The sequence below is a fragment of the Rosa rugosa genome, chromosome 1, assembly GCF_958449725.1.
Source record: "Rosa rugosa chromosome 1, drRosRugo1.1, whole genome shotgun sequence".
NCBI classification, from domain to species: Eukaryota; Viridiplantae; Streptophyta; class Magnoliopsida; order Rosales; family Rosaceae; genus Rosa; species Rosa rugosa.
The window spans coordinates 37,277,739-37,293,746 of record NC_084820.1 but is presented as its reverse complement, the minus strand read 5'-3'; the positions used below and the strand labels follow the sequence as shown (position 1 = coordinate 37,293,746).

The following is a 16,008-nucleotide window of genomic DNA, read 5'->3' as shown; positions in this document are numbered from 1 at the left end:
ACTGTTGGTGGACAAACTGTAAGGAAGATTCTGTTGATCAAGGATAGTGCTTATACTCTCTGCAAAAGTAGAGAATTTCCAAGGCAGGTTCAAAGATGCTGGTCATTTGATGTTAGTGTATCACTCTGTCACAACTGTTTGGAAGTTTATCGAGCTGGAATTACAATCAAGTATTGGCTGATCATTATTCCCATCCTCCACCTAGCTAGGTACAACCGAACTACCAAAATAAGTTCAAAGCAACCTCTGATGCTCGATTTAGTGCTACTCATAATCTAACAGAACAATGTTCAAAGTCAATAATAATAGACAAAACAAATGCTCTCTAGTAATTGAATATAAATAAAAAGCGAGTAGACATTTCTCAGAAAATACAGCTGCATGCAGTTGCAACTTGAGTCACAAGTAACAGCACTCTTCCACTACCTCCATGCAGCAACGCACCAGTTATGACAGTAAATCAATAGGTGATTAATTACAAGTACTCACTACAATCATAATGCAACTAGTTAATTACCAAACTCAGAGACTGCCTACCTAAACCGAGAAAATCTTCTCCATCTCTTTCCTCACCTCTGCTCTCTAATTCCATTATTTGTTGTGGGAGTTACAGATTGTCCGTTTTCAGGGCATCTCAAAGTGTGCCTGCTATGATTTTTGGACCTGCATGGTTTATTTTTTACTGTAAATACGTTATTCTTCAGGTAGTTGTTGATTGTTGTAAAATGACTGTTGAGAGATTTTGCTCCTCTAGTGACATCGAAGCGATTGATTTTCTGAGAAAAGTATTGGTTTTAGTAACTTTCTTGCAATATTTAACATGAATTGTAAGAGTATCAGCTGGGAATGCTAACATCTTTTAGGTTTTTTTTTTTATGATTGTTCAAAGTTTCTTCTTCTGCGAGAAAGACTTCCTTTGTTAGTGGTTTTCTTCTGCAAAAAAGGTTATGCATTCACGCTGTGAGAAATTATCATCAGAAGTTTAGAAAAAAATTGAAATTGTAACTACTGTGTTATTCAGTTACCATCATTACTTGAACAAAAGATTACTTCATAATTATAATTCCTATTCTCTAAAGTGCTCAAGGTTGGGACGAGTAGGTAATTTCATGCAAAAGGTAGGCAAGTAAATACCGTATACCGAGTCAAACATCACATCAAATTTATATATAACGAGAGTCTATTAAAATGACAGTAAATCAGTAGGTGATCACAACTATGTCGAGTCTCACTACAATCATAATGCAACTAGTTACCAGATTGAGACTGCCTAAACTGAGCAAATCTTCTCTCCGACTTGGCATCCATCTCTTTCCTCACCTCTGCTGTCGATCCACGATAACAGATTCGTAAGCGAGTTGCCATCATCGTGACCATTCAAAGCACCATTCTTGTCATAAATCCCTTACAAAGAGTACACAAACCCTTTCCATCCTTCCCCAACACCCTCTCTAATAAGAGCCGGTTCAGTCCACTTCACAAGTTCCCTAACATAGCCAACATCAGAGAACAATTCCTCAGTAATAGGTACAATAGGCAGCAGCTGGATTCCAAGCAGGCACTCTCTCCGCTGTGCAGGCGCAAACCAAAGATTACTGTTTCTCTTATTAGCCCACAGCAGTACTCCAACTACCCGACTTTCCTTTGTGTAATCTGGTGCATAAATGTTATCTCCCTCTCTTACATGGCACCACATTTGAGTTGCCTGGATTTCCAATGCTGCAAGCTGTCACGCCCCGAATTTTGAATAATAAATTCAAATCCGAAACCTGAATAATTACAATTACAAAAAACCAAATCTCGAAACTTCGAGTTCATTATTACAATTCACTCTCACAATATATTATAAAGCTCAAATGAGCATAACACACCTCACAACTTACAATTGTTGTAAAACTCTAACAATTGCTCTAACCGCACGATCACCGTCCTGGTTCTCCTGTCCTGTAGGATTACCCGCTACACAATTTGAATAGTGTACCGGGAGTTGCAACAACACAAAACCCGGTAAGCTTTTTACAGCCAGTATGAGTAAACAAGAAAGAACTGTTGATTTATTAGATTTCAAGACTACCACAAACCCACGTTACTTTCTCACTCTCATATATATATATAGCCACTTATGAGTTACTCTCAATTTAGCTCATAAGATCACTCACTCTCATATATATATATAGACACTTATGAGTTACTCTCAATTTAGCTCATAAGATCACTCACTCTCATATATATATATAGACACTTATGAGTTACTCTCAAATTCGCTCATAAGATTTCCCAACATTTGGTAGACAGACTCATATATATATATAGACCCTTATGAGTTACTCTCAATTTCCCTCATAAGGTTACCATATATATATTGACACTTATGAGTTACTCTCAATTTCACTCATAAGTTCACTCCACATTTGGCAGACAGACTAGAGCTCTAACTGAACGTAACCACTCGTCCGGCCACAGACGTGATTACGATTTAATACTATTAATAACCACCAGCCCGGTACGAGAGCGTGATTCACTAATAGATGCCATGGTCACCTCGTGACCTAGTGATCTCCACAGATCACAACAATTTATTGTTCCTCAACAATAAAACTCAACACCTCTCACAATATATTGTTTCTCAACAATAAACTCAATATCTCTCACAATATATTGTTTCTCAACAATAACTCAACACAACTCCAACAATACATATTATTTCACGTAATAATATATATACAGACATTCACACAGGAATGTCTAGTAACACCAACAATAGTTCATATGATTGCAACAAAATAAAGCAATTAATTGTATTGGGTTCGTAATATGAACCACGTGAGGTTTACTCACCTCGATAATCCCGCTGCGTCTTCAATTCAGCTCAAAATACGATCCACAATCGTCCACCAACTCAAACCGTCAATCACCTAGTCAGATACAATCTTAACTTAGCAATCATTCATAAACCACACATATACGGAAATCCAACGGTCGGATTCTAATTTAATGATGATCCAACGGTCAGATCGAATTTATACGATGATCCAACGGTCGGATCCTAATTATACGATGATCCAACGGTCGGATCAAAATTATACGATGATCCAACGGTCGGATCCTCACGGATCGCCCTTAGGATCATCCTCCAAAATTATCACAAAGATCCAATGGTCAGATCTTCTTGAATCACTCTAACAAACATCTCCATAAAATTATACGAAAATCTGACGGTCGGATTCTCACGAATCGCCTTCCGAATCATTGTTTTACATTTATACGAAGATCCAACGGTCGGATCTTCGCCCATGACCACACAAAGCCACTGGGACAGTCATAAGATCATCATATCCAAATTTGAAGTAAAACCGATGGTCAGATCCTCACAGATCGTAAACCGAAGATAAAACGTAAAAACGTTAAATAGTAACGTCAAAACATAAATTCACTATTTATCAACGTTTTCTAAAATGACCTTGTAATATATCAAAACGCTCGTAAGGATGCGTAGATCATCACCTAGATAATAAAAACTCAAAATATGGTCGAATACGCCGCCACAAGCGGCGGTCAGTGGGCGGTCAACGGCGGTCAACGCGGCGGTCAACCACCTCCTCTGGCCACCAAATTTCATCCACAGCATCATCTCAACATTTCCAATCACTTTCTCAACTGTGACAAAGTCAGAAAATACCTTGAAGTAGCCGAACAATTAAGCACTCCGATGTACAGTGAAATTTTCCAATTATGCTTTCTTCCTCCATGCTTCGATCTGGGTTATGAGACTTGGCGAGCATGAAGAGCGGCTTAAGGCGCTTCTAATGGACCTGGGTTTATGACTGGAGGTGGCCGGAAATCGGCGTTGACTAATTTGCTACAGTAAAAATGTTGGCTTCGATCTCCACATTTCCGGCCAAATCGTCGTAAACAACTCCCACATGCGTGATAAGGAGGAAGAGACGAGTCTATCGATGCTCGCAGCTCGCCATTTGGTGGTCTAGAGGTGGTGAAAGAGGAGGTTGCAGAAGAGAGAAAGAGAGAGTTGCAGAAGAGAGAGACTGAGAGAGCACGGGGAAAGGAGAGAGAAAAGAAAGAAAAGTTACCTGGCTACAGTAACATTTCAAATTTATACCAATCTACCATAAACAGTAACTTTCATATTTTGCTTATAACTTTCGCATACGAACTCTGATTTTTACGTACCACATATGCACGCACTCGGTTTAATGTCCTCTACAACTTTCATGAAGGAAGTTTTCCCAAATTCCCAATGTATAAAAAGTCACTTTTTGAGACCCCCTAAATAACGTTCGTTTTTTCGAAAATTAATCGTTCGAACTAATTCCACAATTCCTCCGAGCCTCGTACTCGCTCCCACTATCGTGAAATCATTTCTAAAAATCCACAGAATTTAATTTGGATTTTTCGGGGTATTACAATCTACCCTCCTTAAAGAAATTTCGTCCCGAAATTTAAGCGTAAGTCAATTCCTCTCGATTAAGGTTGACCTAATCATAGAATCTCCATCTTTTCCAAATCTGTAGTAATCTACAAAGCCACAATCCTTTGTATAAAAATACATTCCTATGGCCACTAAATCCCTTCATCACAATGTAAATTCACAAAACAACTGTTCAACAACACTCCACATCACATACACAAAATCGTCACATGGATCATCTCATAGATCCTCACATAGATCTTCACATAGATCATCACATAGATCTTCACATAGATCATCACTCTGTACTGGCATACAAGCACAGTAATCACTCCCACAAAGTGTTTCGCTACTCAATTAGCATCACGGTAAATCTCCATAGTAAAACTTAAGCATGCACCACTCTTCACAACTATAGAGATGCATCACTCAAAACAAATCATCCCCAAAAGTACGTCAATAAATTATGTCACCCAATGATGATGACTTGGGCTTGCTCAATCCTTGGGCTAAGCACTAGGGCTGGCCAATTGGGCCTGAAGAAATCGGACCATCCACATTTCGAACCGGCCCAAACCACTTTGGGTTTAACATTTGGGCCTACTATTCGGGCCGAACGATTGGGCTTAACATTTGGGCCTACCATTTGGGCCTACCAATCGGGCCGAACAATTGGGCTTACTATTTGGGCTTACTATTTGGGCCTACCAATCGGCCCACCAACTTCCAGCTCGGCTACGGTATGAAATTGTACATACCGTATATACGTATACATACCATACAGACCGTATATACGTATGCATACCGTACAACTGTATATACGTATGCATACCGTACAGACCGTATATACTTATGTATACCGTACATATCGTATATACGTCCGTATATCAAGCATATACGAGATCCAAAAATATTTGTAAGAGGTAAGGTTCGAACTCCCGACCTCGAACACGAAGGTTTTGCTCCCAACCACTGAAGCAAGAGCTGCCTTCATTAATATATGCTCACGTGTTATATTTATTATGTCATAAGTGACATAAATAAAATAACGGGGAAGGCAAGGTTCGAAACCTCAACCTGCCGCACGAAACCTTTGTCCCCCAACCACTGGAGCACAAGCTGTGCTTAATATAATGTGTACAAATTTTATACTTATTATGTCATAAACGAACATAATAAAAATAAACGAGAGGCGAGGTTCGAACCTCAGACCTCTAGTACACGAACTGTACACTCAACCACTCGAGCACGGCTGCTCACGTTATTATCCATACCAATCCTTTTATTTAAACCAACTGTTTCAACTGTTTCAACAATTCGGCCCAACTCATCCAAAACTGTTTCAGAAACTCGGCCCATCATGTCCAAAACTGTTTCTGAAACTCGGCCCATCAGGCCTCCACCCACAGCTACAGTGATGCCTTGATCCGAGACAGGCCCAAGTACGGCCCACTTGTGTCACGGCTTATCCCTTCCGTGATTTACGGCAGTCAAATCTGCTTTCGGCTAAAGCTGTCTGCCACAGCATCTCGAGGTTCGGCCTGTCCCCTTACACGCTCTCCACGCGCCAACAACTTTTCCGGGTTTTCGGATGACTTTAATCCAACGCGTGGATTCAAATTCTGAGATCGTTCATCCAACGGTGGAGATCTGCTCACCTTGTTCTATAAATAGGTGCATTCTGGGGAAAAACTGTTCACTCCAAAAGAAAAGAAATTTTCTTCCGAGCTCAAGCCTTTCTCTCTCAACTCTTCAGCCTTTCTCTTCTCAAATCCTTTCTTCATCAATTTCAATCCTTCTCTTCTGATCTTCTCTCCCATCTAGTTGATTCAATCCCATCTTTCCTCTGAACTTTCAGATCTTCAATCTTTTCCTCCAAATCTTCAATCCTTCTTTCTCAGATCTTTTCTTCCATTTGAAGATTCGATCTCATCTTTCCTCTGAGAATCTCAGATCTCCAATCACCAGTTCAACAACTCCAATCCTTCTAACAAAATCTCCCTCAAACACTAAACCATGTATTCCTCGATTTCCACATCCTCTCACCCCATGACCCAAGAGCCACGAACTCTGCAACTAATGGAGCTCCAAACCCCGCAACAAATGGAACCACAACAACAGCAACCAACAGAGGAGGGAGGAAACACCCAAGCAGCTGGAAGTAGTGCCAACATGGATTTCTGGCGAAGCCGTACCAGGTGGATTCCTACTCCAGAACAAATAAGAATCCTCAAGGATCTTTACTATGTCAAGGGATTTAAGTGCCCAACTACAGAGCAGATTCACGAGATCTGTCTCCAGCTGAACCAGTATGGGTATGTTGAGGGTAAGAACATTTACTTTTGGTTCCAGAACGTCAGGGCTCGAGAGAAGCAGATGAATAGGTGTAATCAGGCTGCTCCAGTGCCCATGGGAACTAGTTCTCTTGGTACTGGTAGATCCATTGATCTCAATTTTGGGTCCACTGGTTCTACTGGTGCTAGTGGATCCATCGACATCAATTTTGGGCCAGCTGGTGGATCCATTGACATCAATTTTGGGTCCACTAGTTCTACTGATGATGGTAGATCCATTGATCTCAACTTTGGTTCCACCTATTCTACTGGTAATGAAGGATTTCTTGATTTAAATTTTGTTTCATATTCTTCCTCACACTTCAACACTAATACCAGTCCAACTCTTTTGGCACAACAGGAGGACAAACATCCCTGCAACAACGAGGAGGAGATCACCAGGAGGTTCAAACTCTTCCTCTGTTCCCCGTGCACGGCGAGGACGTCTTTGGTAACCTGAAGACTACTTCCGAGGAAGGTAGTGCACATGATTACTATTTCGGTGGCTCAGGCGGTTACAACCGTGGATCTCCAGTTTCTCTTGAGCTCAGCCTCAACCCATCCGGAGCTGCTGACTAGGCTTAGTACAGCATAGTCCTCGTTTTCCTTTTTCTTTTTCTTTTTTTTTCTTTTTTTTTTTGTAATATAAACTCAATAAGATGGTGTGCATGTTTTCTTTCCTGTTTGTTTAACCAACAACAACACCAAGGATCGAACCTTGGTCACCCAATACTATTTTCAAAACCATAAACAACTCTACTGCACACATCTTTCATAATGATGCAATAAAAACAATCACTCAAAAAGAATCCAACAATCAATTAAGTCGCATCGAGGTCTAGCTAGTATCCTCTGAGTCAAACCAAACACAACAATTTCATCGATAGGATTAGGGATTTATAAAGCTAAACACATCCTGAGTTAGCTAGGAAAAACCCACGTTTTTAGAGTTACTCTTACAACTCTTATAGAATCTCGATAATTCCATCTATCAATTGCTTCAACAAAAACTCACCACAATTCAATCCCTAACATTTAGCGATTCAGAAATCGAATCAAACTCCATATCACATAGTAATTCACTTGAACCACTATGGATACCTAACAAAGTCACTAAAATCAATATCTGAAATTGCGTTTAACTATATCACCTAAAATCAATCACCAAAGGCAAACCCTTGCCTGACTCTAACATGTCCTCCATGCTTCTTCCTGCACCATACATAGGCCTCAAAATTCAATTTCATTCACTTGAACAAAACTATATTCACAAGTCTGCTATAGACATCAGGGAAAAACCCATACTTTTACTCATAACTTTTCCTTCTAAAAGTTCATCACGTAGTGTATATAAAATCACCACACAACCTTCTTAGTCTACACTAAGAATTCAATCTCACACAAGGTCAGCATAATTGCCTCAGAGTCACTTTAATCACGTATCACATGTCAATTACCAAAACTCCACTAAGACGTCTCTTTATAAAACAAGATATCTAATCCTTGATACGTACACCTCATCTAAACATCTGTACGTCCAACTTAAGAAGACAAAATTTATAACAATTCATACTCGTATCCACACTAGGTACGTGCATAGGTCCACACCATGTCTTCAACCAAACACTTCAACAATCAAAAGAACCTCATTTCCATAAAACAATCCTCGTTGACTTAACAGAGTTGAATCAAGAGGTTCCTATTCCTCAAGGATTGTAACTCGCGGCCACTGAACTTATTCCAATACGAACCTACAAGACAACTGTAAGGTTCTAAGTACAACCCCTTCGAATCTCCATCACCTAAGGAGTATAGTATGCTTGGCTAAGACATGTATAACACTTAAAACACAGTATAAGTCAAATACAAATTCATATTAACCAAGTCAATACTATAGGGAAGGTATTCACGTTCCCTAAACGACCTAGCGGCCTAAACAACTCCCAACACTCACGCATACCCAATGACTTAGCCAATACCGAAGAGCACACGATGGGGATCCGCTGCAGACGGGCCATCACTCGGAAGGTATTGACACATCACCAAATATGCACCTTACGCTCTGATACCAAACTGTCACGCCCCGAATTTTGAATAATAAATTCAAATCCGAAACCTGAATAATTACAATTACAAAAAACCAAATCTCGAAACTTCGAGTTCATTATTACAATTCACTCTCACAATATATTATAAAGCTCAAATGAGCATAACACACCTCACAACTTACAATTGTTGTAAAACTCTAACAATTGCTCTAACCGCACGATCACCGTCCTGGTTCTCCTGTCCTGTAGGATTACCCGCTACACAATTTGAATAGTGTACCGGGAGTTGCAACAACACAAAACCCGGTAAGCTTTTTACAGCCAGTATGAGTAAACAAGAAAGAACTGTTGATTTATTAGATTTCAAGACTACCACAAACCCACGTTACTTTCTCACTCTCATATATATATATAGCCACTTATGAGTTACTCTCAATTTAGCTCATAAGATCACTCACTCTCATATATATATATAGACACTTATGAGTTACTCTCAATTTAGCTCATAAGATCACTCACTCTCATATATATATATAGACACTTATGAGTTACTCTCAAATTCGCTCATAAGATTTCCCAACATTTGGTAGACAGACTCATATATATATATAGACCCTTATGAGTTACTCTCAATTTCCCTCATAAGGTTACCATATATATATTGACACTTATGAGTTACTCTCAATTTCACTCATAAGTTCACTCCACATTTGGCAGACAGACTAGAGCTCTAACTGAACGTAACCACTCGTCCGGCCACAGACGTGATTACGATTTAATACTATTAATAACCACCAGCCCGGTACGAGAGCGTGATTCACTAATAGATGCCATGGTCACCTCGTGACCTAGTGATCTCCACAGATCACAACAATTTATTGTTCCTCAACAATAAAACTCAACACCTCTCACAATATATTGTTTCTCAACAATAAACTCAATATCTCTCACAATATATTGTTTCTCAACAATAACTCAACACAACTCCAACAATACATATTATTTCACGTAATAATATATATACAGACATTCACACAGGAATGTCTAGTAACACCAACAATAGTTCATATGATTGCAACAAAATAAAGCAATTAATTGTATTGGGTTCGTAATATGAACCACGTGAGGTTTACTCACCTCGATAATCCCGCTGCGTCTTCAATTCAGCTCAAAATACGATCCACAATCGTCCACCAACTCAAACCGTCAATCACCTAGTCAGATACAATCTTAACTTAGCAATCATTCATAAACCACACATATACGGAAATCCAACGGTCGGATTCTAATTTAATGATGATCCAACGGTCAGATCGAATTTATACGATGATCCAACGGTCGGATCCTAATTATACGATGATCCAACGGTCGGATCAAAATTATACGATGATCCAACGGTCGGATCAAAATTATACGATGATCCAACGGTCGGATCCTCACGGATCGCCCTTAGGATCATCCTCCAAAATTATCACAAAGATCCAATGGTCAGATCTTCTTGAATCACTCTAACAAACATCTCCATAAAATTATACGAAAATCTGACGGTCGGATTCTCACGAATCGCCTTCCGAATCATTGTTTTACATTTATACGAAGATCCAACGGTCGGATCTTCGCCCATGACCACACAAAGCCACTGGGACAGTCATAAGATCATCATATCCAAATTTGAAGTAAAACCGATGGTCAGATCCTCACAGATCGTAAACCGAAGATAAAACGTAAAAACGTTAAATAGTAACGTCAAAACATAAATTCACTATTTATCAACGTTTTCTAAAATGACCTTGTAATATATCAAAACGCTCGTAAGGATGCGTAGATCATCACCTAGATAATAAAAACTCAAAATATGGTCGAATACGCCGCCACAAGCGGCGGTCAGTGGGCGGTCAACGGCGGTCAACGCGGCGGTCAACCACCTCCTCTGGCCACCAAATTTCATCCACAGCATCATCTCAACATTTCCAATCACTTTCTCAACTGTGACAAAGTCAGAAAATACCTTGAAGTAGCCGAACAATTAAGCACTCCGATGTACAGTGAAATTTTCCAATTATGCTTTCTTCCTCCATGCTTCGATCTGGGTTATGAGACTTGGCGAGCATGAAGAGCGGCTTAAGGCGCTTCTAATGGACCTGGGTTTATGACTGGAGGTGGCCGGAAATCGGCGTTGACTAATTTGCTACAGTAAAAATGTTGGCTTCGATCTCCACATTTCCGGCCAAATCGTCGTAAACAACTCCCACATGCGTGATAAGGAGGAAGAGACGAGTCTATCGATGCTCGCAGCTCGCCATTTGGTGGTCTAGAGGTGGTGAAAGAGGAGGTTGCAGAAGAGAGAAAGAGAGAGTTGCAGAAGAGAGAGACTGAGAGAGCACGGGGGAAGGAGAGAGAAAAGAAAGAAAAGTTACCTGGCTACAGTAACATTTCAAATTTATACCAATCTACCATAAACAGTAACTTTCATATTTTGCTTATAACTTTCGCATACGAACTCTGATTTTTACGTACCACATATGCACGCACTCGGTTTAATGTCCTCTACAACTTTCATGAAGGAAGTTTTCCCAAATTCCCAATGTATAAAAAGTCACTTTTTGAGACCCCCTAAATAACGTTCGTTTTTTCGAAAATTAATCGTTCGAACTAATTCCACAATTCCTCCGAGCCTCGTACTCGCTCCCACTATCGTGAAATCATTTCTAAAAATCCACAGAATTTAATTTGGATTTTTCGGGGTATTACACAAGCATTGACCCTGTGGCCACAAGATCAGTGTCTCCATATGCTAATCCCAACAATGCAGCTGAGTAGTTAGCATTCACCACCTCGCTAGTGCTCTCTTGATTCCTGCTATCTCCAAATTCAGTCACCCCTCCTGCCCAAGAATGCAGTTTATACAAATCAAAGCACCTCAGCCTTGGATAACTCGAACCTGACCTCCTCTCTAATTAAGTTCATAAAATCCGCGGCAAATGAATAAGCTTGAGGCTTATACTTCATCCCCCATTCCAAGTCAATCTTAGCGAGCACTGAAATGCCATACGGAAAGTAACCCAAGTGATAATGGTGATCATTGTTGTTAGTATAGGAACTTGTATGTTGGCATTCCCTTTATACAAAACTAGAGAGTTCTGGCTTAAGAGGGTGTGTGAGAAGAATGTTCTTAGCAATTGGAATTGAAGGTTCTTGAGGATCATGTTCTAGGCCTTCGCACCCTCATTCTTGGGGTTAATGCTCAGCTTGACACACTGGTTGTTAGAAAAATAATTAGGAAATTGCTATATTGTGAATCCGTATGTCTATAAGAAATCACTGTAATTCAAATCAAATACGATATAAGAAAACTAAAGTATGAAATCTTAGAAAAACCTTTGACAGAACGAGGCTAGAATTTGATTCTATAGCCTTAAGACAAATCGCCCCTCACAGGTGCTTGAAGGTTTGAATTGGTGAATGCCTCCCAGGATACAACGATCTTTCCTCTTGCAGAGAAAGCACTTTAATCAGCAAGAAACGGCGAACCAATGTAGTGTTTGAACCTTCTCTGTTTTTAACTCTAATATGAAATGCAGAAATTCTTTGAATACTAGATGAATTTTCTGATGCAAAAGTTGGATGCAAAGTGGTGGGATTGGTTCTGTAGATATAGGAGTCTGAAGCATCTATTTGAAAGGTCATACATTTCTACACAACAACTTCCACGTTGTGTTTAGTTTGAAAGGTTATAACCTTTGGATAAGATGATCAGTTACTTCTTTCATATATATCAAAATTGTTAATTTGAATTTTCATTCAAATGAATTTAATCTAATTTAAATTAATTAAATTTCCAACACTGGTTACCCGAGTTGGTGGGCTTGAGCACTTGTTTCTGGATTACATTCGTGCTTCTCATCCACCCACTGTTGTTGGTCATTCTGATCCTCCGCCTGGTTCTAGTTCTGCTACTGTCCCTGCCGATACTGATCTTGCCGCTGACGAGGCTGCAGTGGTTGCAGCGGTTGAGGCTACTACTCTTACTGAGGATGCTGTTGAGGATGTTCCGGATCCCCTCGCTCCATTTTCTGTTGACATGGGAGGTTATCACTTTGCTCTCCCGGCTGGTGTTCGCATTGAGTATATTGATTAGGTCCCCATGTCATTCCTAGACAAAAGGGGGAGAATGATTCTTGCTAGCTTGTTCTTACTTTTCTGTTTTGGTTTCCTTGTTGCTAGATGTTTGTGTTGACCTGAACTATTGGTTTGAAGTTGATCATGTGACTGTCGACTGCTTTGAACTTTTGATTAATGCAATATCAGTTGTTTTTCACTTGGTATGTTGATTGAGTGTTTCAGGTACAATGGAAGTGTCTGATATGATGGAAGACGGTTACTTTGAGTCTATGATGAGTAGAGTGTAGTTTTGTATAGGAATGCCAAAGGGGGAGATTGTTAGTATAGGAACTTGTATGTTGGCATTCCCTTTATACAAAACTAGAGAGTTCTAGCTTAAGAGAGTGTGTGAGATGAATGTTCTTAATTAGCAATTGGAATTGAAGTTCAAGGCATGTAACGCAAGACAAGACCCTACTGATTCGTATGGAAGTTCTTGGTAAGATTCATTCATTACATTGTGCATGATTGAGTTCCAGGATTGTTAGCTGTGGTTCAATCCTGAGGTGGTCGATCTATTTAGTATTCTTACTTACGGGGGGTGTATTGTATATGGAATTAGTGGAACTTTTAAAGAAATCTATGGAATTTAAAAGTCTGGGTGTATTCAATATAGACTTTTAACAGTCCATGAAAGTCTTGAGGTATTCAATTAGGATTTTTAAAGACTTCATGAATTCCACCAAAATCTAGGAGTATTCAATTAGGACTTTTAAAAATGAATAAAAGTACAGAGGTATTCAAAATATCATTCATACTTATGGAATTAGAAAATCATGGACTTTGTAGTGTTAACTATACATACCAAACTCCAATAATTTTCCAGCCTCCAGACCAAAGATTTCAAAAAGTCTATCAAAGTTTCTTCTTCAAAAAAAAAAAAAAAAAAAAAGGTCTATCAAAGTTCTTCTCTCTACGCACGAAGAAGTTTGTCCTTCATCATCCCTCTTTATTAATTTTTTGTCTTTTTTATATTCTTTTATGATATCAACCTTTTTTGATACCCAACATGTTCATTGTAGTTGTTTAATGTGATTTTTGTTTTGTTTTGCTTTTTTTTTTTTTTCAATTGTGATACTTCGAACCCTAATAGCAATAAAAATGATTTATGAAACCTTAAAACTCAAATATTGTGGTCTAACCCTAAGACCTTGAACCATAATAAATTTTATCTTATTAATTAAATAATTAATTATTCTCATTAATTTGAATTTATATTATGGTTAAAAAAAAGGTTGAACAATTGAATTTCAATTGATTGATTATAGATCAAGACATTGACCAATATTGCTACAATATATGTTAATCGGCGAAAATAAAATTGATGAGAATAATTAATCATAAACATCAAGTGATCTATATTGTATATTTATGTTGTTGGGAGATTAGGAATGAGAACAAACTCCTAGACAGACTAACAATCATTTATTTGAGTCAGTTTCTATTAGAAGATACTGGAGCATTGAAGAGACAACAAGTTATTATTTTGTTTTGTGTTTGGGTTGCATTTGTTTTATTTTTGTTTTTTTATATTTTGTACATCCTAGGAAATCTGTAGAAGTCATTCATAATAAAGTATATAGATTTTCATGAATCAATAAAAGTCTGTTGCTAAAATCAATGATTTTAAGAAATCCATAACAGTCTATCAACTTTTTAAAGAGTCTGTGGACTTTTCAAAAAGTCTGTCATTTAAAAAAAGTCTGCACAAATCCAAATACAATACACCCTCCTACGTGTCTGGGTTTTTAAAAGGGTTGTCATATCAAGTGTTTCTGTCAATGTTTAATTCTCTGATTTGGACGTGTTTTGTTTAGAGCACATATTAGGTTAAAATCAGTTTTTATTGCATATTATCTTTTAGGGAAATTTGTTTCCTATTAGGTGTCAATTTACTTTTATTGGTTGCTTGACACGTTGATTTCTACTTGTTCTATTTTCATTGTCTTGGGATAACAATCTTATTATAATCCTTGAGATCAGTTTTGAGTGTACATCCCAGAGTGTTGCCTATTCACAGCCTACCCTCACCCCCCCCCCCCCCCCCCGGGCATTCTAGTACTTTCAATTGTAAACTCCAAACCCGACATCTGCACCAGAATCCAATGATCCTTGTTTAGTAACAATGCCACCCCATTCACTCTCATACAAAAACCCATTCCCACCAAAAGTCTCATCCAAAACCATGGCTCAATTGCATCCCTCAAGTACTTCTCAATCGCCAGAATCACATCAACATAACCCACCTCCTCAGCAATCAAAGCCAGCCTCGCCGCCCTGGCAACCAACTTCCCTAGAAATACGAAGACTCTGTCACAACTGGTGTCAAACTCAAACCCTCCACATCTTGGCACAATGCAGCCATGATCTCACTTTTCGACTCTTCCTTAACACCCTTAATCGAATGGCAAGTAACCGAAACAGGCTCTGGCCTCAGCACCCACGAGTCCCCTACAACACCAACAAGCTCACCATCAATGTTCCTATACTTAACACCCTCCAAAACAGCCACATGCATAGTCATCATTCTTAAGAAGCTTCACTTGTAGAGGATGAGCCAGCATAAGCAAATCCCCAGACCCTTTTGCTTCCCACTTATACTCCAAATTAAACCCATCTCTGGACACAGCCTCACCCGAAACAGGGTAGCGAGATCGAGCCTCAGATTCTGGGTCCGGCAGCACGGCAACCCTCACAATGCCTGAAAACCCAGAAGAAGTGATCACAGACAAGTTGTGGTCAGTCAAATGGATCGGCGAAGAGGTGTAGACCAGCCATGTCTGATCGTTACTGAGCTGGATGGTGTGCTTGGTGTGATCTTGGCTCGAAGAGAGAGATAGAATGGCGTGGATGGTTGAGAATGATATTGAGGTCTGGTTCGAAACAGAGTATGTGAGATATGGGCTTCCTCGGACAAGAATGAATGTGAGATTGGAGGAAGGGAAGTCGAGGGTGACACCATTACACCAACAACGACCGGGTTAACGGGAGGGATATATCATCATCACTGATGGAGGAGTCCGAGTGCCTGAACTTGAAG

At 39.3% G+C, this 16,008-nt stretch overlaps 1 pseudogene; it reads right to left on the bottom strand.

Annotated features, from left to right (window-relative positions):
• Positions 1-1,270: 1,270 nt before the first annotated feature.
• LOC133727187 (glucan endo-1,3-beta-D-glucosidase 1-like) lies at positions 1,271-15,931 on the bottom strand (annotated as a pseudogene).
• Between the last annotated feature and the right edge of the window lie 77 nt (positions 15,932-16,008).